The following is a 26663-nucleotide window of genomic DNA, read 5'->3' on the forward strand; positions in this document are numbered from 1 at the left end:
CAAGTATTCTTCAAATTCACAACTACTCAACTAGCACAACTTTAATATCACCATCTTCATATCTCAAAACAATTATCAAGCATCGAACTTCTCATAGTATTCAACACACTCATAAGAAAGTTTTATTATTAATCTTATATACCAAGCATATTAGGATTTTAAGAAAATTACCATGATATTTAAGACTCTCAAAATAATCTAAGTGAAGCATGAGAGATCAATAGTTTCTATAAATCAAACCCACCACCGTGCTCTAAAAGATATAAGTGAAGCACTAGAGCAAAACTATATAACTCAAAAGATATAAGCGAAGCACATAGATAATTCTAACAAATTTTAAATTACGTATGGCTTTCTCAAAAGGTGTGTACAGCAAGGATGAATGTGGTAAACTAAAAAGTGAAGACTCAAATCATACAAGACGCTCCAAGCAAAACACATATCATGTGGCGAATAAAAATATATCTCCAAGTAAAGTTACCGATAGAAGTAGACGAAAGAGGGGATGCCTTCCGGGGCATCCCAAAGCTTTGGCTTTTAGGTGTCCTTAGATTATCTTGGGGGTGCCATGGGCATCCCCAAGCTTAGGCTCTTGCCACTCCTTGTTCCATAATCCATCAAATCTTTACCCAAAACTTGAAAACTTCACAACACAAAACTTAAAGTAGAAAATCTCGTGAGCTCCGTTAGCGAAAGAAAACAAAAGACCACTTCAAGGTACTGTAATGAACTCATTCTTTATTTATATTGGCGTTATACCTACTGTATTCCTACTTCTCTATGGTTTATAAACTATTTTACTAGCCATAGATTCATCAAAATAAGCAAACAACACACGAAAAACAGAATCTGTCCAAAACAGAACAGTCTGTAGTAATCTGTAGCTAGCGCAAGATCTGGAACCCCAAAAATTCTAAAATAAATTGCTGGACGTGTGGAATTTATCTATTAATCATCTTCAAAAAGAATTAACTAAATAGATCTCTCCAAATAAAAACGACATCAGTTCTCGTGAGCGCTAAAGTTTCTGTTTTTTTACAGCAAGTGTAACAAGACTTTCCCCAAGTCTTCCCAACGGTTCTACTTGGAACAAACACTAATTAAACACAAAAAACACAACAAAAACAGAGGATAGATAAATTATTTATTACTAAACAGAAGCAACAAGCAAGGAATAAAAATAAAATTGGGTTGCCTCCCAACAAGTGCTATCGTTTAACGCCCCTAGCTAGGCATAACAAGCAAGGATAGATCAAGGTATTGCCATCTTTGGTATTAGGAAAGGAAAGAGCAAACTTGCTATCTATAGATTTAATACTTCTATTTTGATAAAGCACATGGCTATTAATGGTAGAAGAAAGATTAAGTATGTTACGGAAATTTGCATCTAGGCTAGCCTTTATCTCTTTAATAGATTCGTTTTGGTAAGAGAGCAAGATGTAGATTCAACTTTCTCATTCATGGGGTGCCCAAATATAGTTTTCATTTTTTCATAAGTGTCTATGACATCCCCTTCAAGAAAACCTTCTTCAAATATAGAATCTAAGACGTGCTTAAGATAAGAAGGAAGGGCAATATAAAAGCTTTTTAAGTAAACTTCAATTTGATATTGAGGAACATAGCTGGCCCTAATTCTTAATAGTCTATACCAAGCATCCTTCAAAGATTCATCAAGTAAATAGAGAAAAATTCCAGAATCATCTTCATCAAAATTATTAAGACTCTCATTGATAACTCCGGTAGGTTTTTCCATAGTATCCTTATTTATGAGTTTAGCGAGAATAGAAGGGTTGTCCAAAGTACTAAAACTCTAGAGAGAACCCCCAACCCTTTTTGATTCAGACATGGCGGAAGAAAGGCGAGCGAAAAACAGAGGGGGGATATAGAGAGATAGGGCGAATAAAATGGCAAGGGTGAAGTGGGGGGAGAGTAAAACGAGAGGCAAATGGCAAATAATGTAATGCGGGAGATAAGGGTATGTGATGGGTACTTGGTATGTTGACTTTTGCTTAGACCTCCCCGGCAACGGCGCCAGAAATCCTTCTTGCTACCTCTTGAGCACTGCGTTGGTTTTCCCCGAAGAGGAAGGGATGATGCAGCAAAGTAGCGTAAGTATTTCCCTCAGTTTTTGAGAACCAAGGTATCAATCCAGTAGAAGGCTACGCGCGAGTCCCTCGTACCTGCACAAAACAAATAAATCCTCGCAACCAACGCGAATAGGGGTTGTCAATCCTTACACGGCCACTTACGAGAGTGAGATCTGATAGATATGATAAGATAATATTTTTGGTATTTTTTTGATAAAGATGCAAAGTAAAATAAAGGCAAAGGAAAGAGCAAAGGAAAAAACTAAGTAGTAGGAGATCAATATGATAAAGATAGACTCGGGGGCCATAGGTTTAACTAGTGGCTTCTCTCGAGAGCATAAGTATTCTACGGTGGATGAACAAATTAATGTTGAGCAATTGACAGAATTGAGCATAGTTATGATAATATCTAGGTATGATCATGTATATAGGCATCACGTCCGAGACAAGTAGACCGACTCCTGCCTGCATCTACTACTATTACTCCACTCATCGACCGCTATCCAGCATGCATCTAGAGTATTAAGTTAAAAACAGAGTAACGCCTTAAGCAAGATGACATGATGTAGAGGGATAAACGCATGCAATATGATGAAAACCCCATCTTGTTTTCCTTGATGGCAACAATACAATACGTGCCTTGCTGCCCCTACTGTCACTGGGAAAGGACACCGCAAGATTGAACCCAAAGCTAAGCACTTCTCCCATTGCAAGAAAGATCAATCTAGTAGGCCAAACCAAACTGATAATTCGAAGAGACTTGCAAAGATAACCAATCATACATAAAAGAATTCAGAGAAGATTCAAATATTATTCATAGATAGACTTGATCATAAACCCACAATTCATCGGTCTCAACAAACACACTGCAAAAAGAAGATTACATCGAATAGTTCTCCACAAGAGAGGGGGAGAACATTGTATTGAGATCCAAAAAGAGAGAAGAAGCCATCTAGCTAATAACTATGGACCCGTAGGTCTGAGGTAAACTACTCACACTTCATCGGAGAGGCTATGGTGTTGATGTAGAAGCCCTCCGTGATCGATGCCCCCTCCGGCGGAGCTCTGGAACAGGCCCCAAGATGGGATCTCAAGGATACAGAAAGTTGCGGCGGTGGAATTATGTTTTTGGCTCCGTATTTGATCGTTTGGGGGTACGTAGGTATATATAGGAGGAAGGAGTATGTGACGCCCGGATAGTTACGCTACAGTAACCCTCCGCCAATGATGCCACGTCACCTCGATTACTCTGGCTAATCTCGCATTAGTTCGAAACCGATTCGAATTCAATTTAAAATTCAGGTAAATAATAAAAGTTTTCAAACATTAAAATAAAAATGTTCGTTTGTACTAAATATTACATAGATAGTTATGGTGTAGAAGACACTATTTTATAAAATGGATAAATATTTTAAATTGAATTAAAACAGAAAAGAAAATAAATAAAAGAAAGAAAATACAAAAGAGAAAACAAACAAAAAAGGGAAGGAAAACCCACCCGGGCTCCGGCCTAGCAGACCTTTAGGCCAAACAACCTGGCCGGCCCACCCCGCACCCCATAACCTCCCCCACTCACCCACTCACCCACCGACAACCCCCACACTCGCCCCCGAAATATCTCCCCCTCTCTCCCGATTGGATCGGGATCGAGAGGAGGAGGCCACCGACGCCGCCGTACACCGTCACCTCGTCGCTGAAGCTACCTCGACGGACGCCACCGCCGGCCTGCCTCCCGCTCCGCCTCGCCGTCGCCGGACCACCCCAAGTCGCCTCGACCCCACTGCCCATCCCCTACCGGCCCCATGAGCGCGCGCCTCTCCCTCCTCTCTCTCCCTTGCCCCGCAGTGCACCTCGCCCGACCCGTGCGTCTCCGCCCGCCCCTGCTCCGTGCTGCTACGGCGGTTCTGCTGCTTGCTGTTTCCGCCGCTACCTAGCGCTGCCGCCGATCACCTCCAGCTGCGCCGCTACGCTGCCGCGCTTCTCGCGCTCGCCGCACGCCGCCTTCGGCCCCGCCGTTGCTGCTAGCCTCCCGCGCCGTCCGCTATTGCCGGCCTGCGCCTACGGCCCCCTCCCTCTCTCTGCGAGCCGCACCGGCGCCGCCCCTCGCCTGTTGCCGCTGCTCCAAGCGCTCCGCTCGCCCGCAGCCATCCCTGTCCCTACGCGCCCCACCTGCGCCGCTGCTCTCCGCACCGCGCCTCCAGTGCCTCGCTCTCGCCCGCGCTGACCGCGCCCGCCGCCGCTGCGCTGGCCGACCCCACCATGTCCGTTCACCGCCAGCCCCCGCCCGACCCCGCTGCCATGGGCGGGCTCCCTCCTCGGCGTCCACCGCGCCGCTCGGGCCTTCCCGCGCTGGCACCGCTCACTCACCGGCAGGCCCGTGCTGGCCTCGCTTACACCGTCTTGGCGACCTGCCAGGTCCGCCGACCCCCCTCGCGCCCCTGGCCATGCGCCCGCAACCGCGACGCCTGTTCGGGCGGCGCTCGTAGCACCCGAACCCACTATGGCCCCCATGGCCCTATGACACTTGGGGCCCACGGCCCCAGAACGTTTATATATATATATAACAAAACTTTTAAAAAATAAATAATTAATTAAATTCGTTAATTAATTAATTAACTTAATTAATCTTGGTTAGACTAATTAAGCATTTAATTAACCTGACTAATCTACTAATTAAAACTAATTAAGTTAGTTAGTTATCAGTGTATGACATGTGGGACCCACACGTCAGTTTGACCCAGTCAACACCTTTGTTGACTGCTGACGTCATGCTGACGTCAGCAAATACTATTCTGGATAATGTTAAATTAAAATATTTAAATAAATCCTAAAAATGATTTAAATCTTTTAAAAATTAATGTAAAATAAACCGTAGCTCGGATGGAAAAACTTTGTACATGAAAGTTGCTCAGAACAACGAGACGAATTCGGATACGCAGCCCGTTCGTCCGCCACGCATTCCTAGCATAGTGAACCCACAACTTTCCACCTGTGATTCATCTGTCCAAAAACGCGAATCACCGGGGATATTTTCCCGGATGTTTCCCCCTTCACCGGTACCACCTCATACTGCGTTAGGCCACCCCTAGCACCGCTACTTGTCGTGTCATGCATCGCTATGCATCTGTTTGCTTAATATTTATTGTTTCTTCTCCCTCTTCTCTCGCTAGACACCAAGACCGACGCCGCTGCTACCCAGTACGACTATGGTGTTGACGACCCCTCTCTCTTGCCAGAGCAACCAGGCAAGCCCCCCCCCCTTGATCACCAGATATCGCCTACTCTTCTCTATACTGCTTGCATTAGAGTAGTGTAGCAAGTTACTGCTTTCCGTTAATCCTATCCTGATGCATAGCCTATCATTGTTGCTACAACTATTGATACCTTACCTGCAATCCTACATGCTTAGTATAGGTTGCTAGTACTTCATCAGTGGCCCTACATTCTAGTCCGTCTGCCATGCTATACTATCGGGCCGTGATCACTCGGGAGGTGATCACAGGTATATACTTATACATATATACATACTATACAGGTGGTGACTAAAGTCGTGTCAGCTCGTTGAGTACCCGCAAGTGATTCTGATGAGGGGGCTGAAGGGGCAGGTGGCTCCATCCAGGTAGTGGTGGGCCTGAGTTCCCGACGGCCCCCGACTGTTACTTTGTGGCGGAGCGACAGGGCAGGTTGAGACCACCTAGGAGAGAGGTGGGCCTGGCCCTGGTCGGCGTTCACAGATACTTCAATTAACATGCTTAAGGAGATATTGGTATTTGATCTGAGTCTGGCTACTGGGCTATATGCACTAACCAACTACGCGGGAACTGTTATGGGCACTCGACGTCGTGGTATCAGCCGAAACCTTCGTGACGTCAGCGACTGAGCGGCGCGTGCCGGGTTGAAGCGCATAACATAACTTCATTTGTAATGGAGGTTGCTAGGTCTGCTCTCCGGCCGCCCACGCAACGTGCAGGTATGCAATGGGCGATGGGCCCAGACCCCTGCGTGCATAGGATTTAGAGCGGCGTGCTGACCTCTCTGTTGTGCCTAGGTGTGGCTGCGACGTGTTGATCTTACGAGGCCGGGCATGACCCAGGAAAGTGTGTCCGGACAAAGGGGATCGAGCGTGTTGGGAAATGTGGTGCACCCATGCAGGGAAGTTAAACTATTCGAATAGCCGTGATCTTCGGTAACAGGACGACTTGGAGTTGTACCTTGACCTTATGACAACTAGAACCGGATACTTAATAATACACACCCTTTCAAGTGCCAGATACAACCCGGTGATCGCTCTCTAACAGGGCGACGAGGAGAGGATCACCGGGTAGGAATATGCTATGTGATGCTACTTGGTGGACTTACCTTCTACTCTCTTCTACATGCTGCAAGATGGAGGAGGCCAGAAGCGTAGTCTTCGACATGACTAGCTATCCCCCTCTTATTCCGGCATTCTGCAGTTCAGTCCACATATGATACCCCTTTTCCATTTGATACCAATGCATACATATGTATCGTAGCTCCTTGCTTACGAGTACTTTGTATGAGTACTCACGGTTGCTTTGCTCCCCCTTTTCCTCCTTCCTATACCCAATTGCTGCGACCAGGCGATGGAGTCCAGGAGCCAGACGCCACTGTCGATGACGACTACTACTCGGGAGGTGCCTACTACTACGTGCAGCCGCTGACAACGACCGGGAGTAGTTTAGGAGGATCCCAGGCAGGAGGCCTGCGCCTCTTTCGATATGTATCCCAGTTTGTGCTAGCCTTCTTAAGGCAAACTTGTTTAACTTATGTCTGTACTCAGATATTGTTGATTCCGCTGACTCGTCTATGATCGAGCTCTTGTATTCGAGCCCTCGAGGCTCCTGGTTTGTAATATGATGCTTGTATGACTTATTTTATTTGTAGAGTTGTGTTGTGATATCTTCCCATGAGTCCCTGATCTTGATCGTACACGTTTGCGTGTATGATTAGTGTACGATCAAATCGAGGGTGTCAAAGTTGGTATCAGAGCCGACTGCCTGTAGGAATCCCCCTTCCACACTCCTTGGCCGAAGTTGAGTCTAGTCGATGAAAATTGTTTTACTAACATGGTTGTGTGGCTTACGGGCCCACGTCGCCATCGGGTGGTATTAGGATCTTTTATTCCTCGACCTATACTCTGTGACCATGATCTCTCTTCTATTTGGATTAAAATGGTTTTACTAAATCTAACTTTAGGTTCTTGATAATACTTTCTCCCAGAGAGCCCCTCATTCCAGATGACCGCCTGCTGCACTAGAAGATTCTGAAGATACTCTATGATGTTCTCTCGAGACTTGTGCCATCACTTTTGCAAATCCCTTTCATTAATAAATCCTTGTGGATAACTACTTACACTTGTCGTTCATATCTTCATCCCCAGTTGCCCTTGAGATTACTTGATACCCTGAAAAATTCTCCGAAAGTCTGAGAATCCCTTGTGCCTACCACCTTGCATTTCTTTACCACTTGAATACCCCTACGGATAATTTCTCGTACTTATCGAGTATCCTCTCATCCCCAGTGGATACATGTATTTCACGAAAGTCTTCGAAATACCATTCGATCTCCGAAAATACTCAACAGCCTATTGCTCTTGAAATTCTTGCTTGCTTACAATATGATTAACCTCATAAGTCCGTTAATCTTATTGGCATCCTTAGTCTTTATCAGTTTGAATCTGTTGAGTCAATATGTTGTGAATGCTCGCAATCCTTAATCAGATCTCTCATTTCGTCCTTTCGGCTCAGACATCATTTTAAACATGAGCTGGATCTCGGCCAATCAAATTGCCATCGATTGTACCCCTAAGGCTATCCAACTTATCCATCCCTAACCAGAGCATTGCTTCTGATCGCTTGTCTTAGAATTCATAATTCCTTTGCATTTGAGCTTTGAGTTAGTCAGTTGTTTCTATAATCCAATGTCTTTGCATTGATTCTTCCTCTGGTTGTGTGCCGATACTCACATCAGATCCTTTGTGGACCACCAGATCCTTTATTGGATTTTTTCCCACAACGTCCTTCACATTCAATAAACTTGTGAGCCTTTCATCGAATACATAATGTCTTTGGTAAAATTGTATTCCCTGCTTTTTTCAACCATGCTCTGCTCCCGAGCTTGAGTTATTCGCTCCTGAAGTTTGTGGTATATGTTTCTACGATGCCCCGATGGGTTGAACCTATGCCTTCCTTAATCTGTGTGATCTTGAAAGATTTCACATGTCATACTTATCTCGCATTGCACAAGGTAAAAATATCAAGAACTAATGTCATTTTCAAAAAGCGAGAGGTGAATGGAAGGTTATGCTTTGAGGAAGTGGGAGTCGACCTTGAACCTTTGTGTTCATGCCCATCGGCACGATGTAGATCCTATCATGGGAGCCTCTTGTAATAATAACTATTTCCTTGATTTAATATCATTTGGTATATGTGAATTGGTCCTTTGCAATCGTGGTTCCGACCATGTTTCTCCTTGATTCCATTTCTCGTGCAAGTTTGAGCACTTGTCTTCGGCAGAGCAATACCCTAGTCCAACCTCTACTTTGATCTGTCATCGAGTATTACCCCTTGTTCTCTCGAGATTATCATGGAACTGCATAACTTCTTATGAGTTCTTCGTCAAGTACTACATCCTCACCGATTCCAATTTTTCACAGGCTCTGAGTTATTAAACACTCAAAGACACTGATAACCGAACCAAGCCTTTACTACGGTTCAACAACTCTTAGTAATCTTCTTTACGTACGAGTTTGTACTTGATCACGTCATTCCTAGCTTGTTTGGCCATATCATTGTCGTGATAATTTTAACTGTGCTACCTGGTCCTTATCCCCGAAGCACCACTTTCGACGATGAGCTAAGCTTACGTCGATTTTCCTCGTCATATCATTTCGCCTTGAACAACAAGCTTGATTTCGAGTTTGTGTCGTACTCATGGTTCCAATAATTTTTCGCTTCATCATTCCGTTGACTTGAAGTCATCGCCGACCGATTACATCTTCATGAAATCTCTCGACAACTGTGTTGTGATAATCATCAACATCCTAAGCTCTTCCAAGATTTATATATCGAATTCTTAATGGGTAATACCATCCTTTCCCCTCGATGATTCGTGTTATCGTTGACCACTTTATTGCCTTCCGTTCAACACAAACTTGTTCATGTTTTATGTTATACCTTGTGATCCTTGCTATCCAGCATTTGTTCTTCCTTGCCTTGGAGTATTACCATCTTTTATGTCAAGAATGTCGTGAGAATTTCACCACCTCTTAATAATTCTTGATATAGTGATATTTCTAGCCATCTCCGTTCATATCTTGGTCCCCGTGTTGTTTCTAACCGGGATACCAGTCATTTAACTATGATGTGTGAAGTCAAAACTTCTAGCAACCCTAGTGCTTGTAAGTTATTGGTCGATAGTTTCATTCTAAGTTCATTGCTTATTGAATCATCATTCAAACATTGACCGTGATACCCAATCTAGATTTCAGGGTGCACCTTTCTATCATTGTTAAATTGTGTATGTTTTCCTTGAGCATACATCATTATACCATTTGATCTTTTTGGAAATCTTGATGAATTGTCGCAGAGTTCATCAGTCACCTCCTCATCCTCTCGTTAGTTTAATGAGGAACTCTTGTTTCGAGACTCGCTTCCATAGTTCATTTCCTGAGAGTCTTACAATGTCATCTCGACAATTTGTGTTGCACCTTTCTTCTCAGGCATCCTGAGTCCGAGGTATCATGTCACCAATCAGATCTGAATCTCGGTCAGACATGATGGTTGGAACATAATTCCAGGAGTTATAACATTAGTCTTTGACCCGATAAGGTGATGTCATGCCTAGCACACCTGGCCGGAGGACCTATTGTTATAGTTTCCATTTTAGTAAGGTTATCCATTCTTCCATGAGGAAATTGTAAGACTTATTCTATAAGTTGTTACTGATGGATCCTTTGTGTATCCATAGCCTGGTCTTTACCTGTTGGCCATGTCAATGCTATCTCGAAGCATGTCTATGGTACTCCGATTTTCAACAAGAACATTTGAAGACCAATGTTAAATGTTTCCTGCTCAATTATCCAAGCACCGTTGTATGGGTAATGTCATGAAATTTCTCTCCCCTTACCTAAAGAGTTTTCTACATTATATCCTGTCATGGATATCATGATCTGCTTGTCCTTGGGAAGGATATATCCTGGAATATGTGTTTAAACACATTTTCCTTTCCACTATTCTGTTTAAACTGATAACCATATTTTTCTTTCCATTGTTTGGTTTAACCTTTCTTGTGATCTATATGATCTAAGCAGCAATATTCTTCTGCTTATGTAAACACCTAGGTGCACAATCGTGTCGGTAAGACCCTGTTACTATTGTTGATGACATTCCGGTAACCATTGATGGACGAGAACTTTGCCTATTGGTCCGCCTCGTTCAACGAGCAGGAATATGGTTCTCTTCATCCCTCGCCCTTGGTACCGACGTTGTTGCCGACATAACTGACAGGCTATACGCTAGCATGTCTTGCCTACATGGTCATACAAGACATCACCGCCCTTCCTAGTTTTAATCACATAGTGGGCCCATAACCCACAGTTCCACGGGATCGAAACCTGACTCTCCTGTACACCCATGTTGCCAAAAAAAATTCCTCGTGCTTGACTTCATATGTAATTCACGGGCCACCTTCCGTGTGATCATCAATTTTGGTATTAAACACAATACCTATTCCCGTTGCCTTGAACCCCTTTCACGCGTTGTTTCAGGAAACGGCGATTGTCTATCTGCTTCAAACTTCTTATGGTACCTTCTTACTTTGCTCTTGATGTGTTTCATTTGTTCAACTCCAGAGATAATCTTATGATCATTCTTGGGATACCCCCCAGATGATTTTCCCTTATAAGATTCAATGGTTGTAAAGCTGCCCCTTACCTATTCGTAAGTACGATGGAGTTCCCGAAGAAAGGAAGACAACTTCATCATGATGACCTGAAACAGCGAAATGAAGACATCAATGTAATGGATCAACCTCTTCGAGAAGGACAACCAAGACCAAGAACACTCCCTAGAATTTCGTAACCCGAACCTTCCCCCTTTACTTCCCTCTTAAATTTCGGGACGAGATTTCTTGTAGTGGAGGAGAATTGTGACGACCGGATAGTTACACTACAGTAACCCTTCGCTAATGATGCTATGTCACCTCGATTACTGTGGCTAATCTCGCATTAGTTCGAAACTGATTCAAATTCAATTTAAAAATCAGGCAAATAATAAAAGTTTTCAAACATTAAAATAAAAATGTTTGGTTTGTACAAAATATTACATAGATAGTTATGGTGTAGAAGACACGGTTTTATAAAATGCATAAATATTATAAATTGAATTAAAACAGAAAAGAAAATAAATAAAAGAAAGAAAATACAAAAGACAAAACAAACAAAAAAGGGAAAGAAAACCCACCCGGGCTCCGGCCTAGCAGACCTTTGGGCCAAACCACCTGGCCGGCCCACCCCGCACCCCATAACCTCCCCCCATCCCCCACTCACCCACCGACAACCCCCACACTCGCCCCCGAAATATCTCCCTCCTCTCTCCCGATTGGATCGGGATCGAGAGGAGGAGGCCGCCGACGCCGCCGTACACCGTCACCTCGTCGCCGGAGCTACCTCGACGGACGCCACCGCCGGCCTGCCTCCCGCTCCGCCCCGCCGTCGCCGGACCACCCCAAGCCGCCTCGACGCCACTGCCCATCCCCTACCGGCCCCGTGAGCGCGCGCCTCTCCCTCCTCTCTCTCCCTTGCCCCGCAGTGCACCTCGCCCGACCCCATGCGTCTCTGCCCGCCTCTGCTCTGTGCTGCTGCGACGGCTCTACTGCTTGTTGTTTCCGCCGCTGCCTAGCGCTGCCGCCGATCACCTCCAGCTGCGCCGCTGCGCTGCCGTGCTCCCCGCGCTCGCCGCACGCCGCCTTCGGCCCCGCCGTTGCTGCTAGCCTCCCGCGCCGTCCACTGCTGCCGGCCTATGGCTACGGCCCCCTCCCTCACTCTGTGAGCCGCACCGGCGCCGCCCCTCGCTTGTTGCCGCTGCTCCAAACGCCCGGCTCGCCCACAACCATCCCCGCCCGCACGCGCCCCACCTGTGCCGCTGCTCTCCGCACCGCGCCTCAAGTGCCTCGCGCTCGCCCGCGCTGACCGCACCCGCCGTCGCTGTGTTGGCCGACCCCACCGCGTTCGTTCACCGCCGGCCCCCGCCCGACCCCGCTGCCATGGGTGGGCTCCCTCCTCGGCGTCCACCGCGTCGCTTGAGCCTCCCCGCGCAGCCACCGCTCGCTCATCGGCCGGCTCGTGCTGGCCTCGCCTACGCCGGCCTGGCGACCTGCTAGGTCCGCCGGCCCCCCTCGCGCCTCGGGCCATGCGCCCGCAACCGCGGTGCCTGTTCGGGCGGCGCCCGCAGCACCCGAACCCACTATGGCCCCCATGGCCCTATGACACTTGGGGCCCATGGCCCAGAACGTTTATATATATATATATATAAACAAAACTTTAAAAATAAATAAATAATTAAATTTGTTAATTAACTTAATTAATCTTGATTAGACTAATTAAGCATTTAATTAACCTGACTAATCTACTAATTAAACTAATTAATTAAGTTAGTTAGTTATCAGTGTATGACATGTGGGACCCACACGTGAGTTTGACCCAGTCAACACCTTTGTTGACTGCTGACGTCATGCTGACGTCAGCAAATACTATTCTGGATAATGTTAAACTAAAATAATTAAATAAATCCTAAAAATGATTTAAATCTTTTAAAAATTAATATAAAATAAACCATAGCTCAGATGGAAAAACTTTGTACATGAAAGTTGCTCAGAACAACAAGACGAATCCAGATATGCAGCCCGTTCGTCCGCCATGCATTCCTAGCATAGCGAACCCACAACTTTCCCCCTCCGATTCATCTGCCCGAAAACGCGAATCACTGGGGATATTTTCCCGGATGTTTCCCCCCTTCACCGGTACCACCTCATACCTCGTTAGGGCACCCCTAGCACCGCTACTTGTCGTGTCATGCATCGCTATGCATCCGTTTTCTTAATATTTATTGTTTCTTCTCCATCTTCTCTCGCTAGACACCGAGACCGATGCCGCTGCTACCCAGTACGACTACTGTGTTGACGACCCCTCTCTCTTGCCAGAGCAACCAGGCAAGCCCCCCCTTGATCACCAGATATCGCCTACCCTTCTCTATACTGCTTGCATTAGAGTAGTGTAGCATGTTACTACTTTCCGTTAATCCTATCCTGATGCATAGCCTGTCATTGTTGCTACAACTATTGATACCTTACCTGCAATCCTACATGCTTAGTATAGGTTGCTAGTACTTCATCAGTGGCCCTACATTCTAGTCCGTCTGCCATGCTATACTATCGGGCCGTGATCACTCGGGAGGTGATCACAGGTATATACTTATACATATATACATACTATATAGGAGGTGACTAAAGTCGGGTCGGCTCATTGAGTACCCGCAAGTGATTCTGATGTGGGGGCTGAAGGGGCAGGTGGATCCATCTAGGTAGTGGTGGGCCTGAGTTCCCGACGGCGCCCGACTGTTACTTTGTGGCGGAGCGACAAGGCAGGTTGAGACCACCTAGGAGAGAGGTGGGCCTGGCCCTGGTCGGTGTTTGCGGATACTTCAATTAACACGCTTAACGAGATCTTGGTATTTGATCTGAGTCTGGCTACTGGCCTATACGCACTAACCAACTACGCGGGAATAGTTATGGGCACTCGACGTCGTGGTATCAGCCGAAGCCTTCGTGACGTCAGCGACTGAGCGGCGCGCGCCGGGTTGAACCGCGTAATGTAACTTCCTTTGTAATGGAGGTTGCTAGGTCTGCTCTCCGGCCGCCCATGCAACGTGCAGGTGTGCAATGGGCGATGGGCCCAGACCCCTGCGCGCATAGGATTTAGGCCGGCGTGCTGACCTCTCTGTTGTGCCTATGTGGGGCTGCGACGTGTTGATCTTCCAAGGCCGGGCATGACCCAGGAAAGTGTGTCCGGACAAAGGGGATCGAGCATGTTGGGAAATGTGGTGCACCTCTTTAGGGAAGTTAAACTATTCGAATAGCCGTGATCTTCGGTAACAGGACGACTTGGAGTTGTACCTTGACCTTATGACAACTAGAACCGGATACTTAATAAAACACACCCTTTCAAGTGCCAGATACAACCCGGTGACCGCTCTCTAATAGGGCGACGAGGAGAGGATCGCCGGGTAGGAATATGCTATGCGATGCTACTTGGTGGACTTACCTTCTACTCTCTTCTACATGCTGCAAGATGGAGGAGGCCAGAAGCGTAGTCTTCGACAAGACTAGCTATCCCCCTCTTATTCCGGCATTCTGTAGTTCAGTCCACATATGAGACCCCTTTTCCATTTGATACCAATGCATACATATGTAGTGTAGCTCCTTGCTTGCAAGTACTTTGGATGAGTACTCACGGTTGCTTTGCTCCCCCTTTTCCCCCTTCCTATACCCAATTGCTGCGACCAGGCGATGGAGTCCAGGAGCCAGATGCCACTGTCGATGATGACTACTACTCGGGAGGTGCCTACTACTACGTGTAGCCGCTGACGACGACCAGGAGTAGTTTAGGAGGATCCCAGGCAGGAGGCCTACGCCTCTTTCGATCTGTATCCCAGTTTGTGCTAGCCTTCTTAAGGCAAACTTGTTTAACTTATGTCTGTACTCAGATATTGTTGCTTCCGCTGACTCGTCTATGATCGAGCTCTTGTATTCGAGCCCTCGAGGCCCCTGGCTTGTAATATGATGCTTGTATGACTAATTTTATTTGTAGAGTTGTGTTCTGATATCTTCCCATGAGTCCCTGATCTTGATCGTACATGTTTGCGTGTATGATTAGTGTACGATCAAATCGAGGGTGTCACAGAGTACGTCAGTGGAGCAACAGGGGGCCCACGAGGGTGGAGGGCGCGCCTGGGGGGGGGGGGTAGGCGCACCCCCTACCTCATGGCCTCCTCTCTTGTATCTTGACGTAGGGTACAAGTCTCCCGGGTCTTGTTTGTTGAGAAAATCACGTTCCCGAAGGTTTCATTCCATTTGGACTCCGTTTGCTTTTCTTCGAAACCCTAAAACAGGCAAAAAACAGCAATTCTGGGCTGGGCCTCCGGTTAATAGGTTAGTCCCAAAAATAATATAAAAGTGGATAATAAAGCCCAATAATGTCCAAATCAGTAGATAATATAACATGGAGCAATAAAAAATTATAGATACGTTGGAGACGTATCAACCACCTAGGAGACAGGTGGGCTTGGTCCCTGGTCGGCGACCGCGGATACTTCTAATAACACACTAAAGGAGATCTGGATATTTGATTTGAGTCTGGCCACTGGCCTATATGCACTAACCAACTATGCGGGAACAGTTATGGGCACTCGACGTCGTGGTATCATCCGAAGCCTTCTTGACGTTAGTGACTGAGCGATGCGCGCCGGGTTGGACCACGTAATGTAACTTCCTTTGTAATGGAGGTTGCTAGGTCTGCTCACCGGCTACGTACGCGACGTGCAGGTGTGCAACAGGCAATGGGCCCAGACGCCTGCGTGCTTAGGATTTACACCAGCGAGTTGACCTCTCTATTGAGCCTAGGTAGGGCTGCGACATGTTGATCTTCCGAGGCCGGGCATGACCCAGGAAAGTGTGTCCGGCCAGAGGGATCGAGTGTGTTGGATAATGTGGTGCACCCCTGTAGGGAAGTTTATCTATTCGAATAACCGTGTCCCTCGGTAAAAGGATGACTCGGAGTTGTATTCTGACTTTATGACAACTAGAACTGGATACTTAATAAATCACACACTTTCAAGTGCCAGATACAACCCAGTGATCGCTCTCTAATAGGGCGACGACGAGAGGATCGTCGGGTAGGATTATGCTATACGTTGTTACTTGGTGAACTTACCAGCTACTCTCTTCTACATGCTTTAAGATGGAGGCTGCCAGAAGCATAGTCTTCGATAGGACTATCTATCCCCCTCTTATTCTGGCATTCTGCAGTTCAGTCCATAGATACTACCCATTTCATTGATACCGATGCATATGTACTGTAGATCCTTGCTTGCGAGTACTTTGGATGAGTACTCACGGTTTATTTGCTCCCACTCCTCCCTTTTCCATTCTTCTCGGATGTCGCAACCAGATGCTGGAGCCTCGGAGCCAGACGCCACCGTAGACGATGACTCCTACTACACTTAGGGTGCCTACTACTACGTGCAGGCCACCGACGACCAAGAGTAGTTAGGAGGTCCCAGGTAGGAGGCCTTGCCTTTTCAATCATTGCTAATTTGTGCTAGCCATCTTATGGCAACTTGTTTAACTTATGTCTGTACTCATATATTGTTTCTTCCGCTGGCTCGTCTATGTTCGAGCTTATGTGTTCGAGCCCTCGAGGCCCCTGGCTTGTAATATAAAGCTTGTATTATTTTAATTTGTGTCTAGAGTTGTGTTGTGATATCTTCCTGTGAGTCCTTGATCTTGATCTTACACATTCGCGTGTATGATTAGTGTACGGTCAAATCAGGGGCATCACAAGCATTTATGATATTATATGTGGATGACATATTGTTGATTAGAAATGATATATAATTTCTGGATAGCATAAAAGGATACTTGAATAAGAATTTTTCAATGAAAGACCTCGGTGAAGCTGCTTACATATTAGGCATCAAGATCTATAGAGATAGATCGAGATGCTTGATAAGATTTCAATGAGTACATACCATGACAAAGATTTTGAAGGTGTTCAAAATGGATCAGTCAAAGGAATAGTTCTAGCCTGTATTGTAAGGTGTGAAGTTGAGTAAGACTCAAAGCCCGACCACGATAGAAGATAGAGAGAGAATGAAAGTCATTCCCTATGCCTCAGCCATAGGTTCTATAAACTATGTCATACTGTGTACCGGATCTATTGTGTACCTTGCCATGAGTTTGGCAAGGGGGTACAATAGTGATCCAGGTGTAGATCAATGGACGATGGTGTAGGATCGAAAGTATGTCTAGAGGGGGGGTGATTAGACTACTTGACCAAATAAAAACTTAACCTTTTCCCAATTTTAGTTCTTGGCAGATTTTAGCTATTGTAGAACAAGTCAAGCAATCATCACACAATTCAAGCAAGCATGCAAAGAGTATATTGGCAGCGGAAAGTAAAGCATGCAACTTGCAAGAGTGTAAAGGGAAGGGTTTGGAGAATTCAAACGCAATTGGAGACACAGATGTTTTTCCCGTGGTTCGGATAGGTGGTGCTATCCTACATCCACGTTGATGGAGACTTCAACCCATGAAGGGTAACGGTTGCGGGAGTCCACGGAGGGCTCCACCCACGAAGGGTAATGGTTGCGCGAGTCCACGGAGGGCTCCACCCACGAAGGGTCCACGAAGAAGCAACCACCCACGAAGGGTCCACGAAGAAGCAACCTTGTCTATCCCACCATGGCCATCGCCCACGAAGGACTTGCCTCACTAGCGGTAGATCTTCACGAAGTAGGCGATCTCCTTGCCCTTACAAACTCCTTGGTTCAACTCCACAATCTTGTCGGAGGCTCCCAAGTGACACCTAGCCAATCTAGGAGACACCACTCTCCAAGAAGTAAAAAATGGTGTGTTGATGATGAACTCCTTGCTCTTGTGCTTCAAATGATAGTCTCCCCAACACTCAACTCTCTCTCATAGGATTTGGATTTTGTGGAAAGAAGATTTGAGTGGAAAGCAACTTGGGGTAGGCTAGAGATCAATATTCATATGGTAGGAATGGAATATCTTGGTCTCAACACATGAGTAGGTGGTTCTCTCTCAGAACATATGAGTTGGAATTGTGTATGTGTTCTGATGGCTCTCTCCATGAATGAAGAGGAGGTGGAGGGGTATATGTAGCCTCCACACAAAATCCAACCGTTACACACAGTTTTCCAATCTCGGTGGGACCGAATCAACAAACTCGGTCGGACCGAAAAGGTAAACCTAGTGACCGTTAGAGATTTTCGGTGGGACTGACATGCAACTCGGTAGGACCGATATGGTTAGGGTTTGGGCATAACGTAATCTCGGTGAGACCGATTACACAAACTCGGTGAGACCGAGTTTGGTAATAAGCTACCCAGAGAGTTGGTCAGGCAAACTCGGGGGGACCGATTTGCTCTTTCGGTGAGACCGAAAAGTTACGAAAGGGAAACAGAGAGTTTGCAATCCCATCTCGGTGAGACCGAGATCCCTATCGGTAGAACCGAATTGCTAGGGTTTGGCAGTGGCTTATGACAAGTGAAACTCAATGGCGCCGGATAGAAAGAATCGGTAGGACCGAGTCTGGCTTAGGGTTTAGGTCATATGTGGATATGGGAAAGTAGTTGAGGGTTTTGGAGCATATCACTAAGCACATGAAGCAAGAGGCTCATTAAGCAACACCTCATCCCTCCTTGATAGTATTGGCTTTTCCTAAAGACTCAATGTGATCTTGGATCACTAAAATATAAAATGAAGAGTCTTGAGCTTTTGAGCTTGAGCCAATCCTTTGTCCTTAGCATTTTGAGGGTTCCACTTTCACATCCATGCCATGCCAATCATTGAGCTTTCCTGAAATAGTCATCTTGGAATAGCATTAGCTCAATGAGCTATATGTTGTTATGAATTACCAAAACCACCTAGGGATAGTTGCACTTTCAATCTCCCCCTTTTTGGTAATTGATGACAACATATAGATCAAAGCTTCGACAAATGATAATAAGCATGAAATATATCGTCGCTTTGAGAAGTATGTGACAAGTAAGAGCTCCCCCTAAATTTGTGCATATTTAAAATTTGCTTTGGACTGCAAATGCACAAAGATTTAGAGTCATGGGTTACTCTTCCATGTCACATACATCTTGGTGGAGCACTTAAAATGATAAGAATGAAATACATGCACTCATCACCAAGAATAGTGAATGATCACATAAGATAGATAAGATGATAATATTAAGCAAACATTAAGTGTAGCTTATGATCAAACACATGATCATCAATGTCTCACGAGCAATGACATAGTATCTCACACAAAAGCAAACAAAGTTCGAAAAACCACCAAATAAAACAAGAGAGAATAAAAGCAACACTCTCTCTCGAAGCCTATGATCTATACATTTTCTCCCCCTTTGGCAACAAGTTACCAAAAAGTTCCTAGAAAATGCATAGTGCTAAGTCGACACTCAGGCTTGATCTTCAGGTGGTGGTGGAGTCCGGAGCACTCCAAGGACGAAGCCTTCTGTAGACGTGGTCGGAGTCGAGGCTGAAGTGGACGCTGGAGCTGGTGGAACTGAGGCTGTAGCTGGTGCAGATGTGGTGGCTCTGGGGTCAGCAACTGGCACTGCAGACGACCTCGGACCTCGTGGCACTCTGGCAAAGGCATCAGTTGTAGTCTTGCCTCTCCTCTCCTGCATGTCATCCTGGAGCTGCTCCACTGCAGTCTGAATCTCTGTCACTTTGACATCCAAGTCATAGAACGTTTGTTCCATGATCCTCCCTAAGCTTTCCTGGTTCTGAGTTAGGGTGGCTAGTCCTTGCTCAATCCGCAGGGTGGATGCAATCAAGTAACCAAGCTGCTCTTGTTTGGTTTTCAGGAAATATTCAGATGCCTCCTCTTGAGTAGGCATCTTGGCAGCTTTCTCCTTCCTCGCCTTCTCCTTCTTGGCTTGTGCTTGGGCAGATGATGGCTCATTCTCAGTCATGACCACTTGATTATCTTCAAAGTCTGGTCGGATGGGCAGGTGTTCCTTGTCCAATAAGTATATGCCCGTGCCCATCTTAGAGTTGATGAGCTCCTAAATCTGTGGGGCATATCCACAACTCCTCTTCTGGTCTGCTGCTGTCCTCTTGATTGTTTCAATCATAAGGCTCATGACTTTGAATTTCTGTGGCACATCAAAGATATGAAGCAATTTGATCGCGTGGCCCCTGATCATCTTGTGATCTCCAGACTTGGGCAATAGGGTGTGCCTAAGAATCCAGTTGATGGTTGGCAGCCCTGACAGAAGATAGTGTACTGAGCCAAACTTGAACGTATCAAGTGCTTCATTTGGAATCTCCTTGTACATGTTTGACATTGAGTTGCGGTCCATCTTCTTCTTGGCATAAATGTCCAAGTCATCGTCATGCTCTTCTGGGGCATTAATCAGCTGAGCCCATTCAGCAACTGTAGACTGGTACCTCGTACCCTCTGACATCCATACAATCCTGCCATCTGGATAGAAATGGGCTGTGGAGTAGAACTGCATGATGAGTTCCTCATTCCACTTTGTGAGCTTCTGCCCAACAAAGTCCTCTACTCCACATGCCTTGAAGCTGTCCTGCACTCCAGGGTAGTACTCTTCGTTGTCCTTGATGTATTGCCAATCAACCCATCTCATATCACAGACAATTGGCTTCTTGTCTAGCAGCACTGTCTCATAAAAGTCTTGCTGCTCCTTGGTGTGAAACCTGTAGTCAACTGCAGTCCTTCTCGTTGAAGCATACAGGTCTGCTTCTCTCCACTTCCGGAGCCCTGAATCTCTCCTGAGTTTCATATCCTCAGCCACAGGATGAGCATCGTTGTGGTCTGGGATCTTGGGCTTGAGCTTTCTAAGAACATTCTCTTCTTCTTCTTCTGCAGCTTCAGGCACTGGGGCCTTGTTCTTCTCAGTAGCTGGGATGCTTCTTGTGTTCCTCTTTGGCTTTGGCTTTGGAGCTGGCTTGGCCTTGGAAGCAGCTGCCCCTGTTCTTATGGCATCACCCATCAGCTTGGGTGCCTTAGGTGCTGGTGCAGCTACCTCTTCTTCTTCCTCCTCATCTTCCATGATGGAAGCCTTGCCAAGCACTCTGGCTACAGTTTTCTTCACCCTTTCTTTCCTCTTCTTGCCTTCAGCAGCAACTGGCTCAATGGGAGTGGGCTTCTCAGTTGAAGCTCTGGCCTTTGACATAGGCTGCCTGCCTGCTGGCCTTTTGATCTTCATCCCTGGTTTTATGCCCTGTGCTGGCTTAACTCTCTTGGAAGTTGCTTCCTCTTCTGCCACATAATCCTCATCTTCTGAGTCTGAGGTTCTCTTCTTTCTCTGTCTTGTGGCAGCTTTAGGCAGATTGCTAGGGGTGCTCCTGCTGCCATCATCTGAGGAACTTGAGGGACTAGTGCCCTCACTCATCTGCACTTGCTGCTCTGACAAGTTCTGGCTATCACTTTGGTCTGACATGATGCAAACTCTGACTGCTGACCCTGTGAATAGGTTATAGATGAGATAGAGTGGATAAGCATCACAAAATGCAGAGATTTTTGCAAAAGAATAATTCAAAAACTTAGTTTTAGTTTCCCACTGAAAGCATCTCGGATCTACCGATTTCTAAACTCGGTGATACCGAAGCAGTTTTGGCACCTAAACTAGTGAACTCGGTCAGACCGAGTCATAGTTCGGTGGCACCGAGACTGCTAGGGTTTCACAGAGTTCCAAAATCGGTCACACCGATAAGTAATTCTCGGTCAGACCGAGTCTCACTTGTGCAATGGCATAAGCCAAATCGGTGGGACCGAGTTTTTCAACTCGGTGGGTCCGAGATGGTTTCGGCGGAAACCTAACCCTAAAATTTTCGAATTAAACCTAATCTACGAGTTCATTGACTGGATAGAAGTTTAACAAACGTGGCAAGAATCATGATGATCACAATGTGCTAAGAATCGGATTGGGGAATAGCACAAAGATCGAGTCCATACCCTAGTTCGGCAGAGACTCGCTACGGCGGCAACGGCGGGGTTGAATTTCCATTGACGACGACGGAGACCAGCGACTGGAGGCGGCTGGCAGCGAGGAGACGATCCGGAGACCAAGTTGGCAGAGCAGGCTATCGTGCGGGCGAAGGGGTTCGAAGAAATTTCCAAATTTTTGCCCGTGACTATATATAGCCCGACCCTGTCAGTGTGACCGAGTGGAACAACTCGGTGGCACCGAGATGCAAAACTGTATACAGTTGTTGCAACTCGGTGTGACCGAATGGTTCAAATCGGTTGCACCGAGATCGAAAACCTAGATCAACTTAATGATCTCGGTAGGACCGAAAGTGGGGTATCGGTCAGACCGAGAATCATAAAGAGGTTTTGGAAGTTTAAGTCTATGACGAATCGGGGACTCCGAGCGCTCCTCACACAGAGTGGTTCGAATCTGACTTGATCAAATTTTGTGATGTAGCATGAATAGAGTTTGAGACGAGAAAAGCATAGATAGCTAGAGGAGGTTCTTAGGCATTCTTGTCCATCCACTTGGCAAAAGGAAATAAAACCAAACAATCAAAACAACAAGTGGATGTCCTCGAATGAGTAAAATATGCAACCAGCATGCTCACACAATAAGATGGCAAATGAAATATGTGACAAGGCATGCACAACCAATTCTAGCATCTATCAAGAAATTTGCGATGATAAGGTCATCTATATATGAGTATATTGACTTAGGAGTCAAGTGAGAACACTTGATCATAGGTCATACTGATCGTTTAAGCTCAAGTGGGGTTACCACTTTTACATAAAGCATTGTTGTGTTCACATCTTTAGAGTTGCTTTAGCTCAAGTCTTAGAGTAAAGCTCCCCCTAGATGTGATATCCCCCCTTAGAGGGATGAACTAACCTCGGGTTTTGTCGATGATGACTTCATGTAGATGTTGAAGATGTGGATGCTCAATGTTGATGTAGATCACTTGGAGCTATCCATTTGAGTGAATTGCACTTTCAATACCTACATGGGTTAGTCCCACAAGGAACAAACAAGGATATCCATAGACATAGAGTGATGCACACACAAGATGATGTCCATGAAAACTTTTAGGTTACCTTGTCCCTTGTCTTACCAACAAGAGGGATTGTGACTCCTTGAACTAGTGCAAGATGTGGAAGTTGACTGCACTTGTTCTTGCCAAAATGATAAGAGTGAAGTATGTTGGCGGAGTCACCCTCAAGAACTCTCTAGTTCTTCTTCTTTTGGATCCACACCATCTTGATGGGAATCCTTGGAGTTGTAGTCGTACTTGATGAAGTGGAACTTGAAGTAGTCTTGGGAATCCACTTGACTAAGGTCTTAGGAGCTTCTTCAAATGCATCAATTTCCTCTTGAAGCTTGTCCTTGCCTTTTTGCTTGTAGTCTTGTGGTGGAAGATCATCTTGAGCTTGTGTCCCCTTGAAAGAAGTATCATACTTCTCTTGTTGAGGAACAAACTTTGTCTTGGGGTATTGATCTTCTTCCCACTCACCTCCATTGGCATTGAACTTTCGTTCAAAACCAACACCTTGATTCTTCCGGTGCATTCCTTGCTTGCGCACAATTTCCTCGAATTGCTTACTCCCGGCAAGGCTTTTGTACACTCCTTTCTCTATAATTCCCTTCAATAAGCTATTTTCTTGCTCAAGTGTAACTTGGCTAAGAGAATCATTAGTGGAATCAAGAGAACTACTAGAAGCAACAATATTGGATTTAGCATGATCATTGTTACTGCTAGAGGAAGAATCTTTCTTGTTCTTGTTACTAGACTTGACTTGAGGCATGTAAGTGGATAAGAGTAAACGCTTGGCAATGTAAGAAGAACTTTTCTTGCGGAGATCATCATTGATTGCTTTTAAGAACTCATGCTCTTGCTCAAGATTGAGCTTTTCAAAGCGTAATTTCTCATGAGCTCTTAAAAGTTCTCGATGATCTTCGAAGATAGTTTCATGAGCTAACTTAAGAGTGTTTAGTTCTTTAGTTAGAGCCTCAATCTTCTCCTTATCATTGTCATTCGTTTTATCTTGATTAGCATGATTAATTGACGTTTCATCATAGTATTCATCACTAGAGTTGTCAACAAGCAAATCATCACCTAACAAGTCATCTTCATCACTATTGAAATCAACATACTCGGGGTGTGTTACCTTAGGACCTTTGGCCATGAAGCATCTTCCAATTCCTTCATTTGGTGAGTCAAATATGTCATAGGAGTTGGTTGACACAAGTGCTAGACCGGCAACACCTTCATCTTGAGTATCTTCGGAGTCGGAGTGATAACTTCTCTCGGAGTGGCTGTCGGAGTCGGAGCCGGATACCCATTCACCAACATGAGCTTGATGTCTTCGTTTTGTGTAGCTCCTTGATGATTTTTCCTTCCTTTCCGAATCCTTGCTTCTCCGTGAGTATCTTCGTTCATAACGATCATCTCTACTCCTTCTCTCTCTTGGTGGTGATTCTTTGCTTCTTCTTTTTGGAGAATCTTCTCTTCTCTTGTATGGAGCCGTACACTCATTGGAATAGTGTCCGGGTCTTCCACAACTGTAGCAGTTTCACTCTCGACTAGAAGATCTTTTGTCATTGTAGGACCTTGACTTGAAGCTTCTATCTTTGCTTCTACTCTTGTAGAACTTGTTGAAGTTCTTCACCATTAAGCTCAATTCTTCATTGAAGTTTTGTTTCTCACTTGATGATGTAGGGGCTTCACATGAGGCTTTGTAGGCACCACTTGATTTGTTGTGAAGTTCCTCTTTATCCTTAAGTGACATCTCATGAGCAACAATTCTTCCAATCACCTCCGTTGGCTTGAGATCTTTGTAATTGGGCATCATTTGGATCAATGTGCACACGGTATCATATTTTCCATCCAAGGCTCTTAGAATCTTCTTGATGATGAATCTATCGGTCATCTCTTCACTTCCTAAGCCGGCAATCTCATTTGTGATGAGAGCAAGCCTAGAGTACATTTCAGCGACACCTTCACCATCCTTCATTTTGAACTTGTCAAGTTGACTTTGAAGCACATCCAACTTGGATTCCTTGACGGAGTCGGTTCCTTCGTGCATATCAATCAAAGTGTCCCAAATTTCTTTGCATTCTCAAGACGGCTGATTTTGTTGAATTCTTCGGGGAACAATCCGTTGAAGAGAATATTACAAGCTTGAGCATTGTATTGCAACATCTTCAACTCATCCGCGGTAGCTTCACGGTTTGGTTCTTTCCCATCAAAGAAGTCACCTTGCAAACCAACACACACAATAGCCCAAACGGCGGGGTTATGTCCAAGAATATGCATTTTCATTTTATGCTTCCAACTAGCAAAATTAGTACCATCAAAGTAAGGACCTCTACGGTGATAATTTCCCTCGCTAGAAGCCATACTCTCCTAGGTTGTGAAACCAAGGCTATGACCACCAAAAGCTATGGAGATCAAAGCAAATGGAGACCAAAGCTCTGATACCACTTGTAGGATCAAAAGTATGTCTAGAGGGGGGGTGATTAGACTACTTGACCAAATAAAAACTTAACCTTTTTCCCAATTTTAGTTCTTGGCAGATTTTAGCTATTGTAGGACAAGTCAAGCAATCATCACACAATTCAAGCAAGCATGCAAAGAATATATTGGCAGCGGAAAGTAAAGCATGCAACTTGCAAGAATGTAAAGGGAAGGGTTTGGAGAATTCAAACGCAATTGGAGACACGGATGTTTTTCCCGTGGTTCGGATAGGTGGTGCTATCCTACATCCACGTTGATGGAGACTTCAACCCACGAAGGGTAACGGTTGCGGGAGTCCACGGAGGGCTCCACCCACGAAGGGTAATGGTTGCGTGAGTCCACGGAGGGCTCCACCCACGAAGGGTCGACGAAGAAGCAACCACCCACGAAGGGTCCACGAAGAAGTAACCTTGTCTATCCCACCATGGCCATCGCCCACGAAGGACTTGCCTCACTAGCGGTAGATCTTCACGAAGTAGGCGATCTCCTTGCCCTTACAAACTCCTTGGTTCAACTCCACAATCTTGTCGGAGGCTCCCAAGTGACACCTAGCCAATCTAGGAGACACCACTCTCCAAGAAGTAAAAAATGGTGTGTTGATGATGAACTCCTTGCTCTTGTGCTTCAAATGATAGTCTCCCCAACACTCAACTCTCTCTCATAGGATTTGGATTTTGTGGAAAGAAGATTTGAGTGGAAAGCAACTTGGGGAAGGCTAGAGATCAAGATTCATATGGTAGGAATGGAATATCTTGGTCTCAACACATGAGTAGGTGGTTCTCTCTCAGAACATATGAGTTGGAATTGTGTATGTGTTCTGATGGCTCTCTCCACGAATGAAGAGGAGGTGGAGGGGTATATATAGCCTCCACACAAAATCCAACCGTTACACACAGTTTTCCAATCTCGGTGGGACCGAATCAACAAACTCGGTCGGACCGAAAAGGTAAACCTAGTGACCGTTAGAGATTTTCGGTGGGACTGACATGCAACTCGGTAGGACCGATATGGTTAGGGTTTGGGCATAACGTAATCTCGGTGAGACCGATTACACAAACTCGGTGAGACCGAGTTTGGTAATAAGCTAACCAGAGAGTTGGTCAGGCAAACTCGGTGGGACCGATTTGCTCTTTCGGTGAGACCGAAAAGTTACAAAAGGGAAACGGAGAGTTTACATTGCAATCTCGGTGGGACCGATTCGCTCTTTCGGTGAGACCGAAAAGTTACGAAAGG

At 45.6% G+C, this 26663-nt stretch overlaps 1 long non-coding RNA gene across 1 annotated transcript; it reads left to right on the forward strand.

Moving 5' to 3' along the window:
• The first annotated feature begins 11673 nt into the window (after positions 1-11673).
• Positions 11674-14961, forward strand: LOC147980109 (uncharacterized). Its single transcript, XR_015599765.1, has 3 exons — positions 11674-11874; positions 13242-13316; positions 14670-14961. It is a non-coding gene; the product is annotated as an uncharacterized LOC147980109 (long non-coding RNA).
• Positions 14962-26663: the final 11702 nt, after the last annotated feature.

This window comes from Triticum urartu, chromosome 3A (assembly GCF_056163025.1).
Source record: "Triticum urartu cultivar PI428250 chromosome 3A, HENAU_Tu73, whole genome shotgun sequence".
NCBI classification, from domain to species: Eukaryota; Viridiplantae; Streptophyta; class Magnoliopsida; order Poales; family Poaceae; genus Triticum; species Triticum urartu.